This window comes from Schistocerca gregaria, chromosome 2, assembly GCF_023897955.1.
Source record: "Schistocerca gregaria isolate iqSchGreg1 chromosome 2, iqSchGreg1.2, whole genome shotgun sequence".
Lineage (NCBI taxonomy): Eukaryota > Metazoa > Arthropoda > Insecta > Orthoptera > Acrididae > Schistocerca > Schistocerca gregaria.
The window spans coordinates 195552649-195565658 of NC_064921.1; the positions used below are offsets into that span (position 1 = coordinate 195552649).

Consider the following 13010-nt stretch of genomic DNA (forward strand, 5'->3'; position numbering starts at 1 on the left):
GGGGACTGATGACCATAGATGTTAAGTCCCATTGTGCTCAGAGCCATTTTTGAACCATTTCTTTCGGAATTTTTACTAACATCTAAAATTATCAATAAATGCTGTATGACGGTGAGATGACCTTGAGGTGCTTATTTTCGTGACGACCGCTATAGCGATATTATTATTTCACCTTCTTTACAACCTTGCTGTTTAGGAGCGGCTATGTGCCGATACTGCTTCGTAACATAAAAAGATCTGTTTCATGAATTTTAAGAAAGTGGCCGTGCTGGTCCAGCGGGTAGAGAACTGGATGCCGGCCATCCAGGTGCCCGCCTCAACCCTGAATAGGGGTAGGGAATTTTTATCGTTCCAGTCCCTCCAGGCCGGTCCCAGACCCATTCAGCCTGGTAACAAATTATTACCGATGATCTTTTTCCAGGCGGTAAAAGGCGGCCGGGAGCCATCTTTCCCCATTCCTCGTGCCACAGCGAAGAAAGTCCGTACCATACCTACAGTCGGTTCACGGGCTTGCGTCACGGAGTTTTCTGTAACTTTTCTCTATTTTAACAAAACTTTATTGCCTTGGGCCTGCATGTAATGTGCCACAGACGCATATGGCTTTCATGTTGTTGTTGTTGTTGCGGTCCTCAGTCCTGAGACTGGTTTGATGCAGCTCTCCATGCTACTCTATCCTGTGCAAGCTTCTTCATCTCCCAGTACCTACTGCAACCTACATCCTTCTGAATCTGCTTAGTGTATTCATCTCTTGGTCTCCCTCTACGATTTTTACCCTCCACGCTGCCCTCCAATACCAAATTGGTGATCCCTTGATGCCTCAGAACATGTCCTACCAACCGATCCCTTCTTCTGGTCAAGTTGTGCCACAAACTTCTCTTCTCCCCAATCCTATTCAATACCTCCTCATTAGTTATGTGATCTACCCATCTAATCTTCAGCATTCTTCTGTAACACCACATTCCGAAAGCTTCTATTCTCTTCTTGTCCAAACTATTTATCGTCCATGTTTCACTTCCATACATGGCTACACTCCATACAAATACTTTCAGAAATGACTTCCTGACATTTAAATCTATAGTCGATGTTAACAAATTTCTCTTCTTCAGAAACGCTTTCCTTGCCATTGCCAGTCTACATTTTATATCCTCTCTACTTCGACCATCATCAGTTATTTTACTTCCCAAATAGCAAAACTCCTTTACTACTTTAAGTGTCTCATTTTCTAATCTAATTCCCTAAGCATCACCCGACTTAATTCGACTACATTCCATTATCCTCGTTTTGCTTTCGTTTACGTTCATCTTATATCCTCCTTTCAAGACACTGTCCATTCCATTCAACTGCTCTTCCAAGTCCTTTGCTGTGTCTGACAGAATTACAATGTCATCGGCAAACCTCAGAGTTTTTATTTCTTCTCCGTGGATTTTAATACCTACTCCGAATTTTTCTTTTGTTTCCTTTACTGCTTGCTCAATATACAGAGTGAATAACATCGGGGTGAGGCTACAACAAGGGAGAGAAGGAAACATAGTAGGTGAATATGGATTGGGGCTAAGAAATGAAAGAGGAACCCGCCTGGTAGAATTTTGCACAGAGCACAACTTAATCATAGTTAACACTTGGTTTAAGAATCATGAAAGAAGGTTGTATACATGGAAGAACCCTGGAGATATTGAAAGGTATCAGATAGATTATATAACGGCAAGACAGAGATTTAGGAACCAGGTTTTAAATTGTAAGATATTTCCAGGGGCACATGTGGACTCTGACCCCAATCTATTGGTTATGCTGTAGATTAAAACTGAAGAAACTGCAAAAATGTGCGAAATTAAGGAGATGGGACCTGGATAAACTGAAAGAACCAGAGGTTGTACAGAGTTTCAGGGAGGGCATAAGGGAACAATTGACAGGAATGGGGGAAAGAAATACAGTAGAAGAAGAATGAGTAGCTTTGAGGGATGAAGTAGTGAAGGCAGCAGAGGATCAAGTAAGTAAAAAGCTGAGGGCTAGTAGGAATCCTTGGGTAACAGAAGAAATATTGAATTTAATTGATGAAAGGAGAAAATATAAAAATGCAGTAAATGAAGCAGACAAAAAGGAATACAAACGTCTCAAAAATGAGATTGACAGGAAGTGCAAAATAGCTTGTCAGGCATGGCTAGATAACAAATGTAAGGATGTAGAGGCTTATCTCACTAGGGGTAAGATAGATACTGCCTACAGGAAAATTAAAGAGACCTTTGGAGATAAGAGAACCACTTGTATGAACATCAAGAGCTCAGATGGAAACCCAGTTCTAAGCAAAGAGGGGAAAGCAGAAAGGTGGAAGGAGTATATAGAGGGTCTATGCAAGGGCGATGCACCTGAGGATAATATTATGGAAATGGAAGAGGATGTAGATGAAGATGAAATGGGAGATATGATATTGCGTGAAGAGTTTGACACAGCACTGAAAGACCTGAGTCGAAACAAGGCCCCCGGAGTAGACAACATTCCATTGGAACTACTGACGGCCTTGGGAGAGCCAGTCATGACAAAACCCTACCATCTGGTGAGCAAGATGTATGAAACAGGCGAAATACCCTCACTTCAACAAGAATATAATAATTCCAATCCCAAAGAAAGCAGGTGTTGACAGATGTGAAAATTACCGAACTGTCAGCTTAATAAGTCACACCTGCAAAATACTAACACGAATTCTTTACAGACGAATGGAAAAAAACTAGTAGAAGCCGACCTCGGGGAAGATCAGTTTGGATTCCGTAGAAACACTGGAACACGCGAGGCAATGCTGACCCTACGACTTATCTTAGAAGAAAGATTAAGGAAAGGCAAACCTACGTTTCTAGCATTTGTAGACTTAGAGAAAGCTTTTGACAATGTTGACTGGAATACTCTCTTTCAAATTCTAAAGGTGACGGGGGTAAAATACAGGGAGCGAAAGCCTATTTACAATTTGTACAGAAACCAGATGGCTTGCATATCAGTAATAAAATGTTTTAATACTGTCATGATAATTTGCTTACATAAATCCTTAACACAGTGCTTTTGCTTTATTTTCGGAGAAGGGGTTATGACACCATGTCGCCCCCCCCCCCCCCCTCCAACAAAAAATCATAAATCCGTGCCTCAGTAGCACAGGAAGGTGCGATCACTCAACTAAAGAGGCAGACTTAATACCCCGAGAACTTCGTGAAGGAATTGTCAAACCTCTCTTTCTCTCTAACTGAGGTGGAAACAATGGAAGCCCGACAATAATAGCGATCGCTAGAAATCTTCCGGTAAGTTGGTGACGATCACGGCGACTGTTCCTTTGAGGAAAATTGTTGACTCTTCCCGGAAGCGGACAGCCAGCTCACTGTCTGTAGGAAAACTGGAGCGCCAGTGATAAAGCGACCAACAGGTAGGTAGTCGCTGCGAAAAACGGCAGGCCGCGGCGGCGGCGGGTCTGGGCAGGTGTTTTTGAGCGGCGGTCATTCGCCCCGAGGGAGGCGGCGGACGGTGGAAAAACGGAAGGCGGCGGCGAGCTTTCACCTCAGCAGATAGCCGGCGCCCAGCTCGCCACCTCACCTCCACCCACCCACCTACCTGTGCTGTGTCCGGCGGCGCTGCGGGGCGGGGCCAAGCTCGTATCGGCGGCGGTACTCACCTGCAACACAGAAAGCTCGTTAGCTGACAGCCGATACAGGAGCGGCGCGGCGCTATCGCGCAATACTCGCGCTTCCGCAACCCAAATGTCCTCGTCCCACGACTCCGTATCTAGCTGTGTCTACATCAACATCAAACGTGCAAACAATAATTAATGATTCAGAACAAAATAATTACAGCATGTATTCAGACAATGTACAGGCCAAATACTGAAAATTAATTACTCACAACCAAAAATTCAGCAGCAAGCAGATCAACGTCAGTACACCCAAAACATATAAACATTAATCCATTCCGTTACCAGAGTCTAATGGAATAGAAATTATTGCGCCATCCCGACCATTGACACAGCAACAACAATTTTAACTATCTCCGGTACAGGCAGTGCTATAACGAAATAGTAGAGTACAGTATATTTCAATCACAATGGTGAAGATTAATGCACAGCATGTTTCAGCAAGATAACAAGCGATTCCAAAGGACTATTTACTCTACTTGAATGAAGACAGACGCTTGCCGTGCATTAATTTCCGCATTCAAACTAGAAGTTTACTTGGCACGTTCATGTGGTTGATGGGAGTGATCCCCGTGGTGCTGTTCGTTCTTTACCAACTGTGAGTCGAGCCGAGATGGTGATTCAACCGGTAACATACGAGGGTCGTTCCGAAAGTAATGCCACCTATTTCTATTCATATACACTGCAGGAGATACACAAATCACAACAGCACAGCTAAACAGTGTTTCAGCTACAGACTGTCGTTTTTCCATATAGTCGCCGCCATTCGTTGTGCACTTTTGTCACTGATGAAACAGAACCTGCATGCAGCGCTTGTAAAAATCGGAATCAGCTGAGACAAACCACTTCCTTACAACTTTGACAATAGCATCCACGTCTTGAAAATGTTCGCCACGTAGTCCATCTTTCAGAGGCCCAATGAGATGGAAGTCTGATGGCGCTAAATAGGGATTGTATGGTGGATGTGGTAAGACACTTCAACCGAATTTTGCAATGAGCTTCGTGATCGCAAAACTGGTGTGGGGCCTGGCGTTTCAGATGAAAGTTGGTCTTCTTCTCTGGCCTTACCCTGGAAATTCGTGCTTTCAGTTTAGTGTCGTCTTATAGTGTGCTGAATTTACAGTTGCTGCAGGCTCAAGGACATACAAATGAACCACACCCTGGCTATGCCAGATGACTGTGCACATCACTTTGCCTGCAGACGGCTGTGTCTTGAATTTCTTCCTTGACGGGGGAATTCGCATGTCACCATTTCATTGACTGTCTTTTTGGATTCCGGTTCATCGTGGTGACACCACGTCTCATCTCCGGTGACGATACTATTCAGAAAATTGTCGCTTTCAGCTTCATATTGGTACAGCAGCTCCAGACAAATTTCCATTCAATGAGTTTTTTGTTCTTCTCTGAGCATCCGTGGGATCCATCTCGCACAGACTTTGCGATAACCAAGATGTTACAACATTGTTTCCTAGACATTGCAGCCGACATACAGCATTGCACGCAATTCTCTGGTTGTTATCCGCCGATGAGCACGGATAAGCTGATCAAGATGCTGCTCTCCATTGCAAAGGGTGACAGCTGTGCAAGGTCGACCGGGTCGTGGCTTGTCTTGCATAACCTTTCGACAACCTAGAAAATGCCGCACCCATCGCCTCACATTGCTCACGTCTACTGCATAGTCTCCACACACCTTTAGCAAGCGTAGATGGAGTTCAAACAGGCGCAATTTCTTTAGCAGTGAGGAATTCAATCACACACTGCTGTTTTAAACGCGCGTCCATATCAGACTCCATTCTGGAACACTGCTCTGTTGGCGCCAACTACCGCAAAACAACAGAACCACCTACAAATGAAAGAGAAAAGTTCAAGTATTAGCACTACACCAACATCTGGCGCGGACATCCAAAGTCACAAAAAAGGATGAATTACTTTCGGAATTACCCTCTTAGTAACAAACGGCGTTTCGTGTTCTTCATTTCAAAAGGTTCAATGGCAGTTACAACTGCGCGGTGTGATTTTCGGCGAGAGTACGGTACTGCCTCTCCTACACCACATGAGACGCTTGGATCTCGCATTGCACCATTGGCCACATTTTCTTTTTTGGGTGGGGGCGGTAGGGGGAGGATGGGGGGTTTATGAAAGACTCCGTCTATGTCCCTCCCCATCCAACAACTTTGGGAGAACTGCGTCGCCACAGAGCAACTACAGTTTTTCCAGTAAATGCAGACATTTATTTAAAAATGAGCTGTCGGGATCGCAATAATATTTCTTTATTGACCGGTTTAGGCTAATCTACAAGCCATCTTCAGAGCTTTTTGCCCTGCAAGGGTAGGAACAGCAAAGTTACAGACTGTACTATTACATATGGACTTAAATAAGATACAGAGAAGTTACAATAAAAATTACAGACAGTATTACTGTATATGGCGTTAAAAATAGAGAAAGGCTGTAGCGTTTAAGCTGGTGCTGGCCGCTCCTCAGATTTTTCCTGATTCCACGATGCCTGTGGGAACCACGCGTTAGTGTGCAATCCGAGCGCCGATTATGGCGTACGTCATCACCAGCCAATGGCAAACTCTGCACAAGAGCTGTATGCAATTTGAACAGTAAGTACATAAGATGTTGAAACATTATCAAGCATAAGGCAAGTAGTCATTTATGTAAAAATTAAAATCAGCAAATTTACCAAAGAACAGAAGAAGCAATGTAGTCTATTGACACTGTTGTGAAAGACAAAACATATCGTTCATACAACGCTTTGTCCATAAAGCGAATAAAGAAGAGATTGATAATTACATGCATATAGATTTTACATAAATAGATAATGACAGGTAGAATATATTAAAAGATACAACCACTAACATATATACACGCAGTGTATATTTATTTAATAGGAATTTTGAAACGACGCCATTGCCTAGACAACGCGAAGATTGAGATGGCCGCCATGATATCATAGAATTGTGTATTCAAAAAAGGACGCCGTTGTCATGATAAAGTAACGGCCGAAGTGGCAATCGAAAAACCCAAGAAGTACGCCCGGGGACGCCGACTATGGTCAAGGTATCGCATCAGGTCGATATCATTAAAGATATTTGTGCCGACGACTCATAAATACACGCTGTAGAAAGGTTACTTAGTATTTTCCAGCGTCATTATTGAGACCAAGTATCGTGATACATCAACCACGATCAGTTGTTGTTGTCGAGGTGCCATAGTGACAGAGGGGCAGCTCTGCGGTGAGGCTTCTAAAAACTTGAATACATATATGACATCGTGTCGTTAGTAATATGATGATAAAAGGCTAAATAGGTCTTAACAGCATTAGGATACATTGGTGTTATTCTATTAATTTACAGGAATGGAAATACAAAACATTAAGCAGATAGATATTTGCGAGTAAATTTTAATTAGATGGACCCAAAGTACATTATAAAATTAATACTATGTGAAATACCTTCACGTTGTCTACGTAGCGGCGTCGTTTTAAATTCCTACCAGAGGGCACTGCCTATTAAATATACACTGCGTGTATATATGTTAATGGTTGCATCTTTTAATATATTTTTACCTCTCATTATCTATTTATGTAATACGTATGGGCATATAATTACCACTCTCGTCTTTATTAGTTTTATGGACAAAGCGTTGTAAGAACGATGTGTGTCTTTCACACCAGTGTCAATAGACTACACTGTTGCTTCTATTCTTTTGTATGTTTGTTTATTTTATTTTAACATAAATGACTACTTGCCTTATGCATGATAATGTTTTAACATCTTATGTACTCTTACGTGGGCTACGCAAACTTACTGTGCAAACTGCTTACATCTCTTCTGAAGCGTTTGCCATTGGCTGGTGAAGACGTAAGCAATAGTCACGCGCGAACTGCACAAACTAACACGTGACTCCAGAGCCATCCGTTAGTGTACGATCGAGGTATCAGGAAAAATCTGAGGAGCCGCCAGCACCAGCGATAGGGGTAAACGTACAGCGTTTGTCCACTTTTAACGCCATATACAATAGTACTGCCTGTTATTCTTACTACAGATTTCCTGCATTTTAATTAAGGCCATATGTAATAGTACAGTCTGTAGCTTTGCAGGGCAAAAAGCTCTGAAGATAGCTTGTAGATAACCGAAGCCGACTATTCATTTTTAAATATAGAATCAGGTCGCTGCTCTCCATGCACTATGTTGTCAAAATTTACTAACGCAGACATGTCGGAACCGCATGAGACGAATGTTACTAGTCGTTAGATGCTTATCGTGTGTCTCGTGGAGGTCACATTGAAATATGTGAAAAAAACTTTGAAGCTAGGAGTAAATTTTAAAAATACTCCAACATCGTATATGCGTCTATACAAAACATATAACCATGTAAAATGGGATGGTTCTTAAGAAAATAGAAACCTTTGATCCTATGCTTATCTTAAAACTCATCACAAGATTCTATCTTCATTCATGTACACGGCTTAATATTATTAAACCGAATGAATGGTTTTAAAACACTGTGTCTTTATGAGGAAAAGACAGATACTTATTTGCGGAAATTACCAGAACGCCACGCTCATTCATTGCTTCTTAAAACGCGAGGTCTTTGTGTTTCATCTTTCAAAGGATTTAAAGCAAAAGCGTCACGACGGAGAAACGGATAACATAGTAAAACTTTAAAATTTTCCATAGTTCATGCCGGAGTCGTGTTTATAGATTACCAGGTGAAAGCACGTCATGGTGTGATTGTACCGTCTCCAACTGGCAACGAAAACACACCTATTGGTGGCGCGGGCGCCGCTCGCCGCAGCGGCGGCTGCCATAGTTTCCTATGACAACTCACTACTGCCGTTGTCCTGGACTGTTGTGTTTGAATCTCAAATGAAGTGACGCCCGGAAGCCTCACGTTGTTGCAGTTGCCATGAGAACAGTTGTGTTCATTTCTAGATAACACAGCGCCGACACGCCCGCATTTCGCCAGTCCATAAAAACTGTGTTGCTGGTGGGCTATGTGCCCGTATAACAGCACTACGAGGGGCGTTTGAAAAGACTGTGCACAAATAAAATCTACTTACGTGTTTGGTGTAACCCTTTTTTTATTTTTCGACATAGTCTCCCTTTACACTTTGTCCAACGGTGTTCTAATTTGTTGAGTCCTCCTGAATAATAGGAATTGTCCAAGTCTGCAAAATACCTATTAGTTGCTGAATTCACCTCCTCGTATGAATAAAATCTTTGTCCCGCCAGCCATTTCTTCAAACTGGGGAACAAATAGTAGTCCAAGAGAGCCAAGTTTGGAGAAAAGGAGGGATGTGAAACGAGATGGAATACTATTCCCATTAATTTTGCGACCATAACCTCTAAGGTGTGTGCTGGTGCACTGTCGTGATGGAAAAGGACTCTTTTCTGGTCCACTCGCCGGAGGTTCTTTTTCAGCTCGGTTTTCAAACGGTCCAATAACGATGAATAATATGCACCTGTAATAGTTTTATCCTTTTCCAGATAGTCGACGAGGATTATCCCTCGCGAATCCCCAAAGACAGTCGCCATAATGGTCTTCGCCTTTTTGGTGCAGATTCTCCCTTGGTAACCCATTGTTTACATTGTTGTTCGGTCTCAGGATTATATTAATGTATCCGTGTTTCATCCACAGTGACAAAACGACGCTTAAAGTCCTGCGGATTCTTCCTGAATAGCTGCAAACCATCCTAGCAACACTTCACACGATTCCGTTTTTGGTCAAGCGTGAGTTATTGCGGAACCCGTACTGCAGATAACTTTCTCATGGCCAAATATTTATGTAAAATATTATGTACCCGCTCATTCGAGATGCCCACAGCACTAGCAATCTCACGCACGTTAACTCTTCTGTCATCCGTCACCATACGATCGATTTTATCGATGATTTCTGGAGTCGTAACTTCCACAGGGCGTCCAGAACGTTCAGCAGCATCTGTGCCCATATGGCCACTCCGAAAATTTTGAAACGACTTATAAACTGTTCTAATCGAAGGTGCAGAGTCACCATAATGGTTATTAAACTTCTCTTTAGTCTCCTGAGGCGTTTTGCCTTTCATAAGGTAATGTTTAATCAACACACGAAATTCTTTCTCGTCCATTTTTTGACAATCACTCGACTTCCTTGATTCACATGAATGCCAAACACAAAGAAATAGACCAATATGGCTTAAACTTGGTGTGCGGTCTTTCCAAAGATGCTACTATCTAAACAAGACCTCGATACGTGCCGGTGGTGCCATCTCTCGGACTTTGCACGGACATTTCAAACGCCCTTCGTATCCAATGCATAAATTATCTCTCTATCCCTAAAACTCCAATGAACGCTAAGAGCACGGCAGGGTTTCAATTTCGCCATAACAAATGAACTGTTTACCATCATGACGAGAAACACCAATTTTCAGCTGGGCTACAGCATGAAGCACGTATCCTCCTGACTGAAAATTAAACTGGCGCATCACATGTAAAACATATCTGCAATGCCATAAAGACACATCAGATATTCATGAACAATGCGAATCCTTTCACCCGCACACTGCACGCCTCAGGATAGCATCTTTGTCATCAGCTAGGGATGGGAACCACGTCGCGGAACTTGTTGGTCTGGATACAATAACAAATAGCTGCGTTCGTCAAGCAAATTATTTTGATACGCCAAGCATAGCTCTAAGACATATCCGACACCAGAATCATCTGATGCAGTTGAAAAATCCATTCCGTCGATACCAGAGCGAGTCAGCCACCGAAATTCTCTAATAAGCAGAAACTGCTGCATGGCGAACCCGAATAAACTGTTGACATCGAAGTACGGGATGTAGCTTGAATCGATGGTGTTGAACAATTTAGTCCTTTTCTACTGGTCGAAAGCGCTAATAACATCAACATTAAATAAACACGAATGAGGCTGTTTTTATAGTAAAGACGTAGCAACCACTGCAGTTTCATAGAAAGTATTAAACATTCGTCTATTGGATGGAATTATGCCTAAGAGTTCTTCATGTTGTTATACTATTTTATTTGGCGCATGAAGACAAGGGAACTAACAGCGTCATACCACCTGAACTGCAGTCCCAAGTAAGGGCTACCGATACATCCTACATGGACGCGTGGTTGAAGAAGACTGACAACGGGAATGGGAGGAAACCAACAAGACACAAAGGCACAGAGTATACGACAGTTCACCTGTCGGTCTCATAAGTTCTGATGCTTATGCACTGCGCCTGTGCAACAGACACAGTTGTTTCCGTAAATACCTTCACAGGCTGCACATCGGAGAGAGACCCTTCTGCTCTTGCGGAGAAGAGGACGTAGATCACTGTCCCAGTCTCCATGAAAGTCCTATTATCATTTTACAAGAACTTGTGAAGCTAGGTCATCCGCTGGACACCTGTGTGGCGGCTTTGTTAGCAACACCGGTTCATACACTTTTCCACGCGATATACAGATTCACTGTTGCCGTATTCACACAGAAGACTAACACACCACTGACAATGGACTGCACGGAGGTGTTCTATAACGTATGAGTTTACCACGATTATGCGACATTGGTTTATCTGTAGCTATGTGTATTTTGTCTACCAACAAATATTATACAGCAAATTTTCTGTCAATAGCTGTGGTTCAAATGGCTCTTTGGACTATGCGATTTAACTTATGAGGTCATCAATCGCCTAGAACTTAGAACTAATTAAACCTAACTAACCTAAGGACATCACACACATCCACGCCCGAGGCAGGATTCGAACCTGCTACCGTAGCGCTCACGCGGTTCCAGACTGATGCGCCTAGAACCGCACGACCAACCGACCGGCTGTATATTTTATGTAAGTATGAGGTGGAGATAGCCAAAGGCCTTTCCGCAGTGGTCACATTGCTTTCCGTCAGATCACAGAAGTTAAGCGACATCAGCCTTGTCTAGCACTTTGATGAGAGACCGTCCGGTCTGTCGAGAGCTGCTGGCAAATGGGGTGCAGTCAGCCCTTGTGAGACCAATTGAGGAGCTGTCTGATTGAGAAGTAGCGGCTCCGATTGCAAAAACTGACAACGGCCGGCAGAGGGGTGTGCATTCAGTGACACCTATCAGCTGAGGAGACACGGTGGACGGTCGATACCGTTGGACCTTCCGAGGTCTTTTCGGACGGATTTTAGTTTTGTGGTGAACACATGGTAAAAGCTAAAAGACAATAATTTCATTTTAAAAACCTGTGTAAACCTGATTGGTGGCGGCTGGCTGGCTGGCAAGAGGAGCCGTTTATACCAGACGGCGATCCGCCGCTTCCTTCCTTCCACAGGCGGCCGCCAGGGCCTGGCGGAACAAAGCGGCCACTCGGTCACTGCGCGCTCCTGATTTGCGGTCCCCGCCTCTCGGTGTTCACGCCCCGCCGTTCTCTGCATCAACACAACCCATTCTGTCGCTATTACCATAAAGCACGTAGCTGTAGCTTGCCTATGTCCAAAAAACCTCCACAAGACGCTAGTGTACCGGGAATCGAAACACACTCCAAGCAGGAGCCTAGTTGGCAGTCACTTGAAAGAACGGCGTAAATTCCATTGTCGAATACTTCTGACAACGAGATCATTACATTGGACAAAAATTACCATGTCTCAACCCAACACCTCCTCTCTACATTATGTATACGTGGCGAGAAACACCCCATCTGAGTTCCACGTGTGCCATTTCGCGGCGCATTGATGGTGATTTTCAGTAATTCCTTCTTATGAGTTGCTGTTCTGACGTTGCGTTGGTCGTCGATGTCATACCTGTTTGCCGTAAAGGTTCCAGTTTCGTACAAACGTCGGTGTTTAGAGTTGAACGTCCGATTACCTCAATGGTGTGTCTGGATTTGTTACTCCACACGGACAGCGTATTGTCCTTGCGGTGCTGTCAGCGGGGCAATACACGAGACTATTTGCCATTTGGGCGTTAAGTGTACTTCTCTAACTGGAAAATGCTACTCCGTCAAGCACGCATCTTCCCGTGTGGATCTACAGTGTCCATTGTTGACCTTTGCCTCGTCAACGATTTTCCGCCGGATGTCCCCCATTACGTGGAACTGCTTTCCAATTCCCTTATCCTATCCTTCGCAGGTCTCCTTCGACACTTGTCTGTCCACCCGGTTCTCGGTTGGCCGCAGCGCCTTTACCTTTCTGGACAGTATCTCTTTTGGCACCTCTCTATCAACCAACCGTGTCATATTTCCAGCCCACCTCAGTCTTGCTCAGTTCACTACTTTTCTGATAGGTCGCTCTTTATATATGACATAAAGTCATTGTCATACCATCTCCACCACTCTCACTGGCAGCAACAATCAATTATTATACGGAGTACTTGCCTC

The 13010-nt window shown here is 43.6% G+C and overlaps 1 protein-coding gene across 5 annotated transcripts in view; it reads right to left on the minus strand.

Moving 5' to 3' along the window:
• Window positions 1-13010, minus strand: part of LOC126336662 (serine/threonine-protein kinase 26) — a 703591-nt gene that overhangs the window by 252898 nt on the left and 437683 nt on the right. The window contains exon 1 of one of the 5 annotated variants that reach the window (XM_050000609.1): window positions 3589-3644. The exons of the other annotated variants lie outside the window; for them this stretch is intronic. The gene's annotated coding sequence lies outside the window, so the exon portion shown is untranslated. Of the gene's footprint in view, window positions 1-3588; window positions 3645-13010 lie in introns of those variants that run through there. 5 annotated transcript variants of the gene reach the window in all.